At 36.8% G+C, this 16,971-nt stretch overlaps 1 protein-coding gene across 1 annotated transcript in view; it reads right to left on the minus strand.

The window, feature by feature from the left end:
• Positions 1-16,971, minus strand: part of LOC135207586 (trypsin-1-like) — a 123,432-nt gene that overhangs the window by 85,534 nt on the left and 20,927 nt on the right. The window contains exon 2 of the mRNA XM_064239451.1: positions 3,607-3,692. The gene's annotated coding sequence lies outside the window, so the exon portion shown is untranslated. The remainder of the gene's footprint in view (positions 1-3,606; positions 3,693-16,971) is intronic.

Below are 16,971 nucleotides of genomic sequence, written 5' to 3' on the forward strand. Positions count from 1 at the left end.
GATATTTCATGACACACACACACACACACGCACACACACACAAATATATATATATATATATATATATATATATATATATATATATATATATATGTATATGTATTATATATACACACATTTATTTATTTCGAGAAATTCCGCTAAGTGACGATGAAATGAATATAAGGCGTGACGCTAGCAACCTCATCCCATAAATCAACGCTCTGAAACTTACAAAAAAAAAAAAAAAAAAAAAGCTATTAGGCTTCTGGTGCGAGGAGCAACGGGTCCGAATGAGACCTTAGAATCCACCAGTGAGAACGAGATATTCCTGGCCCCATTCCCGTCTATTCCCCGGAGCTCCTAACGGGAATATAAGGAAGATATACGAGGAAAACGGTTTTTTTTTTAAAGACACGTATATTATACCTCCTCTTCATTGGGGAGTGACTCAAACTTCGCCTAAAAGAGGACGTATTCCTTCCACTACAAAAAAAGGGGTTTTAAGGAAAGCATCCAGATGACGCAGACCGTTATAACCTTTGTAGATGGAGCATTTCTCGCGCTTTGTATGAAATACCTCTCCGGAATACTCACTTTAATTTTAATGTTCGTTTTCACAACGAAAGGTTCGGAATATATACCTGAATACACATACATATTACTGTTATGTAATCCTTTTTATGCTTTCATAAATCAAATACTGCATTGTAGGTTGTGATTTTTGAATTGAACGTTATTGATTACTTGACGATTATAAAAGGCAGGTTCCAATTTCCGCTCTAATCATTAAGTACTATGAGCAAAGGATGCAGACTTACGTACGCACAACACCCAGAATTGAATATTAAAAGACAAATAATATAATAATAATAATAAAATACGATGCAAATACTTACAAGTAAACAAGTTATACTCAGTAATTTTATGGGTTTCTTTTTCCAATAATAATAATAATAATAATAATAATAATAATAATAATAATAATAATAATAATAATAATAATAATAATATTATGCCAGTGGAAATTGTACCCATAATCTTAGGAACACTAAGAGGCACGATCCCAAGATCCCTGAAAAGGAATCTGGAAAAACTAGAGGCTGAAGTAGCTCCAGGACTCATGCAGAAGAGTGTGATCCTAGAAACGGCGCACATAGTAAGAAAAGTGATGGACTCCTAAGGAGGCAGGATGTAACCCGGAGCCCCACACTAAAAATACCACCCAGTCGAATTGGAGGACTGTGATAGACCCCCCCCCCCCCCCCCCCCCCCCCCCCCCACACCAAAAAAAAAAAAAAAAAAAAATATTAGCATTTATAATCCTAAAAAAAGGAAAGTAAAAAGTATAAAAATAAAACAGAAAAAGCAGAAAGAAGTTCCAGAGATTCTGGGAACTGGTGGTTTGACGGGTGTTACGAAGAACTTCGAGATAAGCCGTATCCAGTATTGACACTCTCTAATATCCTGTCCTACCGTTTATAAAGTCCCAGATATCCATTCATTTACTTAGTCATCTGTCAGTTTATAAAGTCAAAAATATCAAATAATTTGCTTAGTCATCAGTCAGTTTATAGACACAGATATCCAAACATTTACTTAGTTATCTATCATTTTATAAAGTCAAGGATATCCAATCATTTACTTAAGTCATCTATTAGTTTATAAAGTCATAGATATCCATTCGTTTACTTAGTCATCTATTAGTTTATAAAGTCATAGATATCCATTCATTTATTTAAGTCATCTATCAATTCACCGGTGGATGCATTTAGTTATCTTTTAATTTACGGTAAACTCTCCAATATTAATTCTGCAATACTGTTATCAGCGCCGCAAAAAATAAGAAATTCCAATTTGTATTTTGTGAATGACACGGCTCTGCTGATAGAATTCATCCTGATGAGGGGATAACGTAACGTGTAATTCATTACTAAAGCCATTCATTCGAATTTGTTCAGATGATATTCATGGCGCTATCAGTGGGCAACAAACACCAACCCCCCACCCAGTACATGCCATACCACATACCCTTCCACAAAGGTCCCTCTCCCCTTCCTTACTCCTCCATCCACCCCCAGCCACCCCCTCCCCTGAATGAAAACTTCCCCAACCTTCCATCCCTACCCAGCACATACCAATCCACTCCCCCTCCCATCTTCTCTCCTAGGGACAAACTCCCCCCCCACCCGGGGCACAACAAACCCCTCCCCCTCCCGTGTCCTAGGGCACCCCATGCATGAGCACACCAATCCACTCCCCCTCCCGTCATCCTAGGACAATCCCCCCCATACAGCAAACCAATCCACATCCCCCCCTGTTTTCCTAGGGATTTCCTCCACCCCCTCCCGTTTCCTAGGGACTCCAACCCCCCGTGAAAACCAATCCACCTTCCCCCCCCCCTTCGCCCTGATGAATGAATTGATATTGATTCATCAAAAGCGAATGAGTGGGGGAAAGTGAACTCTTTATGGCAGCCAAACGAAAGAAAAATATCAATTAATTGTTCCTTTTCATATTTTTCCGGTTTAAAAAAAACCGTGTTCGGTTCCAGGCAGTATTTTTTGAATTGTGGTGAAGGAATGTTTTTTTTTTCTTCATTCCTTTCCGGCTAAATATCATGGTGGCTTTTTTTTTTTTTTGGGGGGGTGGGGGGGGGGGTGGTAGGGGGAGAGGAAACTGATGATATTCACGCCGTTTTTGTTACCAAATGCTACTGAATACTAAAATATGGCACCGTCTATAGACATGCAAGTAAGCGCACGCGCACATAAGCATGCAAGAGTCCAGTGACATTTAGTGATAAAAGTACTATATATATATATATATAGATATATATATATATATATATAATATATATATATTATATATATATTATATATATAAATATATATATATATATAATTGGAAAGTGTCCCTAGATACAACTTAATAAATTGTCAAAAACATCTGAAATTAGATGTCACGCTTTCTTTTTGTCTCCTGTCCGTTTCTCAGTAATTATCCTTTTTTTCTTTACATCGCTTTAGACTCTTCCCTTTCAAACATACAATCTTCCTCCTGAATTTCTTCTTCCCCCATCCAACGTTAGATTTTTCTTTTCCCTTTCTTCTCATTGCTAATTATCCTACTCTTTTTCTTCGTGTTTCTTTGATTCTTGCTAATTATCCTATTCCTCCTCTTCGTGTTTCTTTGATTTAAAGTTAACCAAGGGACAAGATCGTGATGAACTACAGATTCCACGTCCCTCTCTCTCTCTCTCTCTCTCTCTCTCTCTCTCTCTCTCTCTCTCTCTCTCATAAACACACACACACACACACACACGTAATCGAGTTAGTATCCTTCACAGGGGTCAAGAAAGCAGAGACCACAAAGAATAAAAATAAAGTAAAATATAAATCGAGACATCGAATCAATTATAAAAATTGTGGAACAAAGCACAATAAATATTTACCAATAAAAAATTATAACTACAAAGGACATGGAGACAGACAACATATACGCAAGGACAAGTAAGATTTGACGATAGATGGAATGAAGATATAAAGGAACAAGAGACGAAGAGATACAGGTGGGTGAAATGAAGGAAAGAAGAACGAAAATAATAAATAATATCTTTTCATTTACCTTATTGATGGCCGCCAATGCGTATACCCGTTCCCGTCGGAGGATGGTTCAGAACTGTAGTTATTAAGATGTCTGGAGAGGTTGTGCTGTTGGACAGAAAAAAAATATTGTTAAGTATTTACCAACTAAAATATCTTAGCTTTTTAAGATAATTAAGTGACTATTTGGTGATTACTAGTCTCTAGTTGCTTTGATATTTAAATTTTAATTGACAGATAGTGTTCGTGGTTACCTTATTACATTATCTTATAAATTGTAACACTCTCTCTCTCTCTCTCTCTCTCTCTCTCTCTCTCTCTCTCTCTCTCTCTCTCTCTCTCTTTGTGTGTGTGTGTGTGTGTGTGTGTGTGTGTGAAAGAGATAGTGACAGGAAACCCGAATTGTGACGAAATGTACGAACACTTAAAACAAATTTTCATAATTATGCCCAAATTAATAATTTAGAAAATTAATATACTGCTCTTTAGATACTGCTATGACAGTTGATGCATCGCAATACCTATTCAGTTTTTGAGATAAGAGCCAATGTGTTAATAAATAGACATTACATTTGCAACACAAATAGGCTAAATTTCGAGTTTTCATCGAATGACGTCATTATTGCAAATCAGGTTAGAAACGAAACGGAAACAATCGTTAGCTTAAAATTGAGAAACGTGATTACCCAATGCATATCAAAAGGGAATTTCCAAATTTGTTTTCAAAACGTACAGCTATGTAAACAATCGTCAGGTGTACTGATCGAATTACGCAGTGTAATCAAAGCGCTCATTCCAGCGCAGCAGACTGACACCCAAATGTTTTATGATGTTAACGGGGTTTACTTCAAAATGTAATATTATCAGTACTGTGAGCTTACTCATTTTCTTTTATCCACCCGATTAGTGATAGACTGCCAAACGGAAAGTCTAATGCCGTAGACTATCACAGTTGGTCTTTAACCGTAGACTATCAAAATTAGTCTAACCGTAGACTATCAACGGTAGTCTAACTGTAAATTATCAAAGGTAGTCGAACTGTAGACTATCAAAAGCAGTCTATCTGTCGACTGTCAACGGCAGTCTAACTTTGTATTTAATCACAGTTTTATTTTGACAAATAATATTCTGCGCAATTGCAACACCCATTTTCAATTTTAACTCTCTCTTTTTTTTTTATTTTTTTTATTGCTAGTTATTATTCGTGCATCCTTTGTGTATCTTTCCTGCACCGGCATTGCAACGGCGTGAACTAACTAACCGTTGCATTTCGACGCTAAAAACTGAGTGGAAATACGGACGAGCAATTGAATTTTCAACTATTGTTTACCCTTGGCAATGTGAACACAAACATGTATAATAATTCTATTCATTGCGAAACACAGCTTCCAGCGCTCGCTGCACTCCACTGAAAAGATTACGGGGCGTGTATTTCATCACTAACACAATTGGAATCCGTGAAAATTATCATGCAAACTGTTATCAGGGATATGAATGACAAAAACTAAAAAAAATAAAATAAATAAAAGAGCATCCTCTGAATGATGCGAAATTACAACTGGAAAAGCAAACGCCAAATTCTTTTTGACATAAAACCGATTGTCACTTGGCGTAAAAAGGTGAACATTTTTTTTACGATTTTTTTATCACTCGTCATTGATATCTGTAGTTTATTTTGCGCTTTGATAATGCGATATGACACGGTTATTTTACCTTAAAGCTGCATATTTTGCGCTTTGATAATGCGATATGACACGGTTATTTTCAGGTAGAGCTGTGTATGGGTTGGTGCTTGATATGTAGTTCAGTTTATATATGTATGCATATAACAGCATAGTTTAAAATTCATGCATATAACAGCCAAAGTCAAAGGCAGTCCCATGCCATCGAATGGAGTGGGGTTGCAGGGCAGGGCAGGGGGTACACTTAATGCCTTCCTTTAGATCTACGCCACACAGATAAGCGCCGATACCCATTCGCGGCTGGGTCAAATGTCTGACCATCCAGCGAGAATCGAACCCTTGACCTCGCAAATTAATTTTACTTTTATGATCAGATTTAGACGAAACTGACGTGATATTAATTTTACCTATATGACCAAATTTAGAAGAGACTGACTTGAAATTAATTTTAATTGTATGACCAAATTTAGACGAAACTGACTTGAAATTAACTTTTATATTATAAAATTTAGACGAAACTGACTTGAAATTAACTTTTATATGATCAAATTTAGACGAAACTGACTTGAAATGAATCTTACAGGGCTGATAAAGCTAACACAACCGTCGGGGCATTTCCCCTTTCCGAAAATGAGTCGAAATTGGGGGGAAAAAAATGAGGAAACGGTCAAAGTTAGGAAAGGAAAACTCCTCGCAAAGTTCTTTTCAGATCAAACTTTGATTGCAAAGTCCTGCTGCTCTCTCTCTGACCAGGCCACTTTATCTCTCTTTATCTCTCAATCCGAGTAACTTTAATTACTTGTACAATTTTCTCCTTTTTTCATTTCCTTTACTTTTCTGTAAGTGAAGCGAGAAATCCTCCTTCCCCTCACCTCCCCCACAATACATTCCATTAATCACGGGTTACCAAGTGTTGAATTTACTAACTTCAATTACATGTACATTTTTTTTTTACGTTTCTGAGTAATTTACATAAATTTTTTTTTATATCTTTAAATATATGTTACAATGATTCATTAGTTGAAGCTTTCACGACAATGACCTTCTTCGAGATTAGCTTTTCCTCCTCTTTCTTCCTAATGAGAGCAATATTCTTTGGAAACTCATAATAATAATAATAATAATAATAATAATAATAATAGAAATAAAATAACAATAATAAGAATGACAGGAGAAATGACAGACGAACAGAGGACGGCACAACAAACCAATGCACGGACAATACATGAGACAGACTAAAGAACTATCCAGCGATGACATTGCAATGGCTACAGAGGGGAGAGCTCAAGAAGGAAACTGAAGGAATGATAACAGCGGCACAAGATCAGGCCCTAAGAACCAGATATGTCCAAAGAACGATAGACGGAAATAACATCTCTCTCCCATATGTAGGAAGTGCAATACAGAAAAAATGAAACCATAAACCACATAGCAAGCGAATGCCCGGCACTTGCACAGAACTAGTACAAAAAGAGGCATGATTCAGTGGCAAAAGCCCTCCACTGGAGCCTGTGCAAGAAACATCAGTTACCTTGCAGTAATAAGTGGTACGAGCACCAACCTGAGGGAGTGATAGAAAACGATCAGGCAAAGATCCTCTGGGACTATGGTAACAGAACGGATAGGGTGATACGTGCAAATAGACCAGACGTGACGTTGATTGACAAAGTCAAGAAGAAAGTATCACTCATGATGTAGCAGACCATGGGACACCAGAGTTGAAGAGAAAAGAGAGGGAAAAAATGGATAAGTATCAAGACCTGAAAATAGAAATAAGAAGGATATGGGATATGCCAGTGGAAATCGTACCCATAATCATAGGAGCACTAGGCACGATCCTAAGATCCCTGAAAAGGTATCAAGAAAAACTAGAGGCTGAAGTAGCTCCAGGACTCATGCAGAAGAGTGTGATCCTAGAAACGGCGCAACATAGTAAGAAAAGTGATGGCACTCCTAAGGATGTCAGGATGCAACCCGGAACCCCACACTATAAATACCACCTAGTCGAATTGGAGGACTGTGATAGAGCAAAAAAAAAAACAACTAATAATAATAGATGTTTAGATTATAATATCCAAACCTTCTCAGCTCCAACGCATGAGGCATACGGCACATAATACATTCAGTTTCCAAAGGAATTATGCAATACAATACTGCAAGTTTGCAATTAACTTCGCAATGAGAGTTCGGATGTAACCCCGGATTTAGGGGGGTGGGGGGGGGGGGGGTGGTTGGCACTGAGCAATGGGCTACAAGGCCTGGTCTTGCACAGTACAAAGCGCTACAGCCTCTGTAGCTTACAGTCACTTAATTTTTTTTTTGCCTAAATGAGGAAATTTTGTAACAGCGTGAATACTTATATATCTATTAATCATGTAATTGCAATATATATCCATTTTTTCTTAGTTTATTTGTCATACATTTTACAAATAGAATTATATATCTTTTCATAAGAAGAGCTCTTTTATTTTGCTAACCTAATCTATATGCTTTTTACTATCCTCTCTCTCTCTCTCTCTCTCTCTCTCTCTCTCTATATATATAATATAATATATATATATATATATATATATTATATATATATATATATATATATATATTATATATATATATATACACGTGCGTGTGTATGTGTGTATTTATCAACAGTTACTTCCCTCATAATCTTAAAAAGAAGACATCCACAATTTTAAGTTATTGTATATCTGTATATATATATATATATATAATGTATATATATGCATACACACATACATATATATATATATATATATATATATACATATATACACGTTTATATATGTATGCATTTATCAACTCTTACTTCCTTATAATCTGAACAAGAAGACACCAAGAACTTCGCGTAATCACTGGTCCAGTCTGGAGGCCACACTGGAAGAATAAGGGTAATTTTTTACCCTCGAAGAATAAAAAAAAAAAAAAAGGGCCCAATCTAATTTCGATCCTTGTCTCTGAGATAACTCGATTCCTGGTATCCATTTATTTCCTCTGAGTAGCACACTCTCACTCTTTTTGAAGTATATTTTCTAGTATACTAAGTTTCCGTGGCTCCTCAGTCAACGATTTCTTTGTTTTTTATCTCTCTCTCTCTCTCTCTCTCTCTCTCTCTCGTGGTTTATTGACCCAGCGTTCCACAAATGACTTGACATCAAATTCACATTACCTTTGGAATAACTTACACCAAAAGGAAAATTATAATTGACTAAGCAAATCTGCCCCTGCCAGGATTCGAACCTGCGTCTTTAACTTCGATACGGTAGTGGACAGTTGAATACAATGCACTTCCCAACTATAATTACACTTAAGTGAAGTGTAAGTGCTCTCCAAGTAAAGTGATTTCCATACAAAGTGATATTTACGCTTAATGTACTTTATACATATAGACTGTATATATATATATATATATATATATATATATATATATATATATATATATATATATATATAATAATATATATAATATATATGTGCGTGTACAAATACACATAAATGCATACATATATACACACACACACACACACACACACACATTATATATATATATAATATATATATATATATTATATATATATATATATATATTTGTATATATATATATATATATATATATATATATATCTTACACCCTTTTATCAAAAACTACACAAATTGGAAACCCTTACCTGTTGTCAATGGCGCCCTCTGTCTGCAAAAATTGTCATTAGGCTATTAAGCTCACATAAATACAAAAATATACTATTTATTACCCCAAGCAGGTGAACATAAAATAGAACAAAATGATTAATAAGCCATAGTGATAACAAAAGTCTGCCCCACAAAAGATTAATTAAGTCATAGTTTAAATAAAAACCCAAGTCTGCCCCACAAAGAAATTTATTAAGTTATCATTCCACTCTCCTGGCTAAGTATTCACTCCCAGACTCAGAATGTCAATCGTTTTACTGTATTAGTCAGGATAGAGAATCCCGTCTCTAATATCATGGAATAAAGCCCATCTGTAATAAAGATGCATAACATAATATTGAATAAAGAGATACACTTCACACTTCTCTCTTTTCAAAAGCAATATTAAGTAAAGGAATACATTTCACACTTGTCTCTCTTTTCAAAGGCAACTGTTTCTAAGTCATATAAAATATGTGCCATACCTTTTGAGATGGGGTTTTTCTCTCGACACCTGGCGTTTACCAAACCGACCTCTTTCCTCTCTAAATGGAATGTGCCTCTCGCAAGTGCAAGTGCCTTGTCGGTTAGACCTGTGACATCCGTACAAACGAATGTACATACTCGACACACCCCAAACTGCCTTGACAACAGTACGAATAGCCTCCAGATTAAAAGGCTTACGCATCAGATTCCTTCATACAAGAAGGCTGCCTCTACAGCTCAATCTGTCTCCAAGCAAGACATGATATGTAATTCACTAACACATTACACACTTGTAAGATATATATATACTTATAGAAAAATATACATATACGTATACATATTTATATGGACAGACAGACTGACAGATAATTGAACAAATACGACAAGAGACGACCGCCAATCGACGACAACCAATCGACGGCAGCCAAGAGACGACAGCTATAATCGATTTTTTTCCATCTGTCCACTCGCCTGTGGTGTATGTGTATGGCAACACTGCGTCCCGGACTTTAGATAGTTACATTCAGCTTACACTCAACAATGATAATAATATCTTATTTCGAATATTAACGGTGTAATTCGCATACAGTAAATTATTAAAACACTTTTCAGTTGCAAATGTACACCCAGATATCCTTTTATTTACCTAAAACTTACACATAGCGTAACTAATTAAAGCCCGGGACGCAGTGTTACCATACGTAAAAACAAACCACAGGCGGGTGGACAGATGGAAAAAAACAGAGTATAAGCGATAACAGCCAAGAGAAGACACCCAATCGACGACAGCCAAGAGACGACAGCCAAGAGACGACAGCAAGAGACATCAAGAGACGAACAAACAAGAGACGACGAACCAAGAGACGACAGCGACCGACGCAGAAAATCGACGACCGCCAAGAGACGACCGCCATGAGACGAAAACCAAGAGATGACAGGCAAGAGACGACAGCCAAGAGACGACAACCAAGAGACGACAAAATGTCCCTCCCGTTAATATTCGAAATATCCTATTTCGAATATTAACGGTGTAATTCGCATACAGTAAATTATTAAAACACTTTTCAGTTGCAAATGTACACCCAGATATCCTTTTTATTTACCTAAAACTTACACATAGCGTAACTAATTAAAGCCCGGGACGCAGTGTTACCATACGTAAACACCACAGGCGGGTGGACAGATGGAAAAAAACAGAGTATAAGCGATAACAGCCAAGAGAAGACACCCAATCGACGACAGCCAAGAGACGACAACCAAGGGAGGGGACGGCAAAGCCAAGGGAGACGGAACCATTTCCAAGAGGGGAACGGGGTACAAAGCCAAAGGGGGGGACAACATTCCAAAAGAGACGACAACTAAGAGACGACCGCCATGAGACGACAGCCAAGAGACGACAGAAAATCGACGACCGCCAAGAGACGAAAACCAAGAGACGACAGCCAAGAGACGACAACCAAGAGATGACAACGAAGAGACGACAGCCAAGAGACGCCAACCAAGAGACGACAAACCAAGAGACGCCAGCCAAGAGACGACAACCAGAAGAAGACCGCCAAGAGACGACAACCAAGAGATGACAACGAAGAGACGACAGCCAAGAGACGCCAACCAAGAGACGCCAGTCAAGAGACGACAACCAAGAGACGCCAGTCAAGAGACGACAACCAAGAGACGCCAGTCAAGAGACGACAACCAAGAGACGCCAACCAAGAGACGCCAGTCAAGAGACGACAACCAAGAGATGCCAGCCAAGAGACGACAACCAGAAGACGACAGCCAAGAGACGACAGCCAAGAGATGACAACCAAGAGACGACAGCCAAGATAAGACACCTAATCGACGACAACCAAGAGACTACCGCCACGAGACGACAACCAGCAGACGACAACCAGGAGACGACAGCCAAGAGACGACAACCAAGCGACGACGGTTGCTGGCGTCTCCTCATCACTAACAAAAAACCTTCCCGAAGTGATCTTCTGATTGCCTCGAATTGTCTTGTCAGCCCTGATAATGACTTCCGATAATAGGATCCATCAAAGGTCTCCCACTTCCAGAGCCCGACATCGTCGGCTCAGATCCTGCCGCCACACCCCAGCGGTTATTTCGGCGGATCCTGATGGTAGGGGGGTCCCACCTGTTCGTATAATATTTCCGTTTCCTCTCTTTATTATTCTCTCGGTGATAATAATCGTTTGGTCTGTGATGTATTTGATGCGATGGGATCTTTTATTGTTTCTTGTATCTTTTTTTGTCATATATTAGATTGTGTTTATAGGGAACTTGCTTAATAATAATAATAATAATAATAATAATAATAATAATAATAATAATAATAATAATAATAATAATAATAATAATAATCGGGATAAAACAATAATAATAATAATTAATTTATAACCATTATTATTATTATTATTATTATTATTATTATTATTATTATTACGAAAAAAGACACACAGAGAGAAAATACAAAATAACAATACCAATTATTTTGTCTTTTCTCTTATTATAATTCTGCCTTTTTTTAAGTAATATAATAATAATAATAATAATAATAATAATAATAATAATAATAATAATAATAATGATAATAATAATAATAATAATAATAATAACCTGTGCCATTTTCCTGCATATACTATTTGCGTCAAGGTAATGTTTGTTGAGTAACAACAACAACAACAACAACAACATAATAATAATGATAATAATAATAAGTCCTCTGCCATTTCACTGCGTCAAGCTTAATGCTGACGAGATTTTCTTGTATATTTACTGGTACCTAATTAAACCCTAGGCATTTTTAAATACATAATAATGTTGCATAGGATATTAACTTCTCGGATACAACTTAATCCGTTACTTCAAGTTCAGAAACTAAATGATTCCTCCATTTCTGATGTCGCAGCATGACTACGACAATTAAAATGATTTTCTCTTATTTATTGTTATATTTCTCCGAATAACAATTTTAATGGTTTTATACGTCGTATTTTAATGTTTAATTAGAAGTCTAAGGCTTATGTTTGTAGTAAAATCGTTTTTAATAAAGTTGAGTTTGTAATCCCGATTTTTGTATGAATCAAACATAATATGCAGCACTTGGCTATTTTTCAGTGCGTATGACAATTTAGCTTGTTTGTTCGTTATAAAGCAAACTTCACCAAAGATGGTTACAACAGACGCCGTGCAACTGTCGCTCGCATATATAAAATTAGTAAGTTAAATTACTTATCGAATCAAAATAATACTTATTGCAAAATCATCACCCTCTTATGTCCAAAGAGCTTCTCGTCATTCCCGGTCTCACCTTTTACTGGGTACACATAATTTAATCAGATAACCAGAGTAATAAAATAACTAATAAAATAACCGCGCAATCAGAATCAACTCGAATCAGCGTGCCATTATAACTCCATTAGTTTTCGCCCCGTCCAAAATTTAATTCATTTCCCCTTTGCTACAATAAAGATTATGGTCTCATCAACCGGGTTACATTTATGTCATATATTATCACTATAACGGTGAAATGTCACACTGGGGTTACGTATAATACTTTGTTTGAATGTGTACCAGTCTTAATTAAATTCAACGTGTTTGAGTTTTATAGTTCTCGCAACGACTTTAATTATGCTGTGTGGAGTAAGATTATGCTGCCACGCTAATTTACTTCGTATTCGCTGTGATTTACACACACACACACACCACACACACACACACATATATATATATATATATATATATGTGTGTGTGTAAACACATATATATATATATATATATATATATATATATATATATATATATATATATATATATTATACACACAAATATCATTTTGACATCCGGCTATAAACTGTGTAAGTCTGACCTCAATCGCAAACTTGTCCATGGAAGATATGAGAGAATATTGATTGACTGATTTTACGGAAAAAAAATTAGGAGTTACTGGAAAATAAAATAAAAATAATTATTTAAATAAAAATAAGCGACGGTAACGAACTTACGTCATTGCAATTCAAAAACGAATCAGCATCACTCAGCCAAACGACGATGACGAAGATGAATCCGAAAGCACCTATGATAATCATCCTCGCGAGGATGAATTGAGCCAATAACAATAGACGAGAGAAATGAGGTCTTAAGATGCGTCCTTCGGAGGATCCTATAATAGGATGTAATTAGCACGACTGACAGGATAATTGGGACAATGAGCCAATCATGCTCAGATAATTATTATTAGGGGACACACGCACACACACACACACACACACACACCGTGCTTGTTCGATAAGGAAAAGGATTTTCATATTGTAACAGCGAAGACACTAACATGATAGGCGTTTATGATTATTTCCAATACATAAAAATATACAAACACATACACACATGCAAGCATACACAAATACATATATACACAAAACATATAAACACACGCACACATAATATATATGTATATTCCCATTGACATAAATCTGGATGTACCTAGTTACTCAACTGTGGTGGTTCTTATTTACTGCTAAAAATTGCATGGATTTTATCCTCTGAAGCCAACACCTCTATGAGGACACATACACACACACATTTCCCCAAGCATTACCTACCTAATTCACCCTTTCTCTAAGAATTCCCTACATAATTCAATTTCCTTAAGTTTTGTCATCACCGATTCCCTATATGATTCACACTTCCCCTAAGTTTAGTCGCCAACTTAGCCTAACATTCCGCCGCCTTCCAATTCATCCACCGAATCGTCCACTGGCTACCACACCCCTCAACGGCATCCCGCAGGGCAGGTGTCCCATTCATTTTTTTTTATTGATATTACCCTTGGATATTTAGTGGCCGTTTCAACGGCACTTCATTTTCATGGCACTGGCACCGCCGAGGAAATATGCGGGGTCTCGTTGGCTCAACGAGCGTCATGGCGATGCTGCAAATGTTGTAATGCATTGAATTACAGCAAATGACTTTGGTAACTCATCAGTAACTGACGCTATAAATTACTGGGTTCGTGTTAAGCACGATACGTATCGCTAACTGGCTTCAGCTTCGGATGACGAGCTTAATGAACGCAACCATTTGAATCGTTAATTAGTAATTGTGTAATGTATCGTAATTTTGGCGTAATGACGACGCGTCACTGCAGACTTACATGACTTCAGTTAGTTATACAAATTAAACGGAAATATATTAGCGCTCAATTCAAAACCGGAGGCCTAATAGCTCCCACTATTTTCATGACAATGAAGGCTGGTATTGTTAATTCCATGGAAAGGGCAAATTCTCATTCAAATTATTTCACGGACAAATCCAACTATATTTATTTTTTATTTCCCGCCTCTCATGAACTGAGCGATTAACATCACATATCGTTAAGTCACCTCATTATAATTCGTGTGAACTTAATTACAAGAAGAGATATAGCGAAAGAACAAAAATGAACATTTAATACTTATTTTATTTTTCCCTTTTCGTAACTGGTTTTATTATCGAGGAAATCTCTGGCCAGTACTCTCAAACACCAAGCTCTTATCTTCCCAAGACAAGAAGAAAACAGAGAGAGAGAGAGAGAGAGAGAGAGAGAGAGAGAGAGAGAGAGAGAGAGAGGGAAAATCATCTCGCAAAGACAAACTAAACATGAACGTGATACATATGAAAACAGCAATTCACAGAGAGAGAGAGAGAGAGAGAGAGAGAGAGAGAGAGAGAGGTAGGTTAGTCTAAGCGATCAATATTTGTCTAAATATATACCTTCATATGATTAATTAATTAGAAGGCATCAAAAAAGTAATCCTTACCCCCTACAGGATGGAATCATAAATTACAAATTCCCTTTCTTTCACCCTATCTCTTTCTGTCTATCTACGTCAATATTTGGTCTATATTCGGCTTTGAGACTATTTTGTTCTACCTCACCATTTTCCTGAATACAGATTACAAACACGTACACACACACACACACACCACATATATATATATATATATATATATATATATATATATATATATATAATATATGTGTGCGTTTTGTTTGTTTGTATTTTGGTGGTGTTTTTAGGTTGCATGGAACAGTGGTTATTCAGCAACGGGACCGACGGCTTTACGTGACTTCCGAACCATGTCGAGGAGTGAACTTCTATCACCAGAAATACACATCTCTGACCCCTCAGTGAATGCCCCCGAGAATCGAACTCGCGGCCACCGAGGTGGCAGGCCAAGACCATACCGATCTATATATATATATATTATATATATATATATATATAGTATATATATATGTGTGTGTGTGTGTGTGTGTGTGTCTTTGTGTTATACCTTTGTTTTAATTCATTTGTAAAAGCACGTGGGAGCAAACGTCGCGTGAGAAAATAACAACGAAAGCCAGCGTTCGAGCAAGCACTAACAAATCAGAGCGAAATCTGAACCATAAGACTGCACAGCGTAAAAGAGAAAATATATATATATACGCTCTACTAATGATTGCACTTGACTGTTTCATATCCACCCGTTCGAAAATAATGAGCAGTTCCATTACGCGTCTCGGATACAGTGCCACCGATTAAGAGAGAGAGAGAGAGAGAGAGAGACCTTACAGACCTTACCTTACAGACCTTACATCTTGTTCGGGTTGCCCCAGGTCCCTCAGTGTGAGGCACCTCTAATGTCTACCAGAGAGTTGCTAGTACATCTTCCGGTATATTTTGCATCTTCCAATCTTGGATGGTCTGGGATGCAGTTTAGATATTTGTCGAGCTTATTCTTAAACACATCTACGCTCACTCCTGATATATTCCTCAGATGAGCTGGCAACGCATTGAATAGACGCTGCATTATCGATGCTGGTGCGTAGTGGATTAATGTCCTGTGTGCTTTCCTTATTTTTCCTGGTATAGTTTTGGGCACTATTAATCTACCTCTGCTTGCTCTTTCTGATATTTTTAGTTCCATGATATTTTCTGCTATTCCTTCTTATCTGTTTCCATGCCTGAATTATCATGTAGCGTTCTCTTCTCCTTTCTAGACTATATATTTTAAGAATTGTAGTCTTTCCTGTAGTCTAGGTCCTTAACTTCTTCTATTCTAGCTGTAAAGGACCTTTGTACACTCTCTATTTGTGCAATATCCTTTTGATAGTGTGGGTACCATATCATATTGCAATATTCAAGTGGACTACGAACATATGTTTTATAAAGCATAATCATGTGTTCAGCTTTTCTTGTTTTGAAGTGCCGTAACAACATTCCCATTTTTGCTTTACATTTTGCCAACAGAGTTGCTATTTGATCATTGCATAACATGTTCCTATTCATCATCACACCAAGGTCTTTAACTGCTTCCTTATTTGTGGATGGTCTCATTATTAGTCCCTTATATGCATATAGCTTTCTTTCTCTGTCTCCTAAATTTATTGATTCAAATTTATCAGAGTTAAATACCATCCTATTTACCTCTGCCCAATCATATACTTTGTAAGGTCTCTTTGTAGAGCGTTCTATCTTCATCACAAGTATTTCTCTACTTATTCTTGT

Source organism: Macrobrachium nipponense, chromosome 11, assembly GCF_015104395.2.
Source record: "Macrobrachium nipponense isolate FS-2020 chromosome 11, ASM1510439v2, whole genome shotgun sequence".
Lineage (NCBI taxonomy): Eukaryota > Metazoa > Arthropoda > Malacostraca > Decapoda > Palaemonidae > Macrobrachium > Macrobrachium nipponense.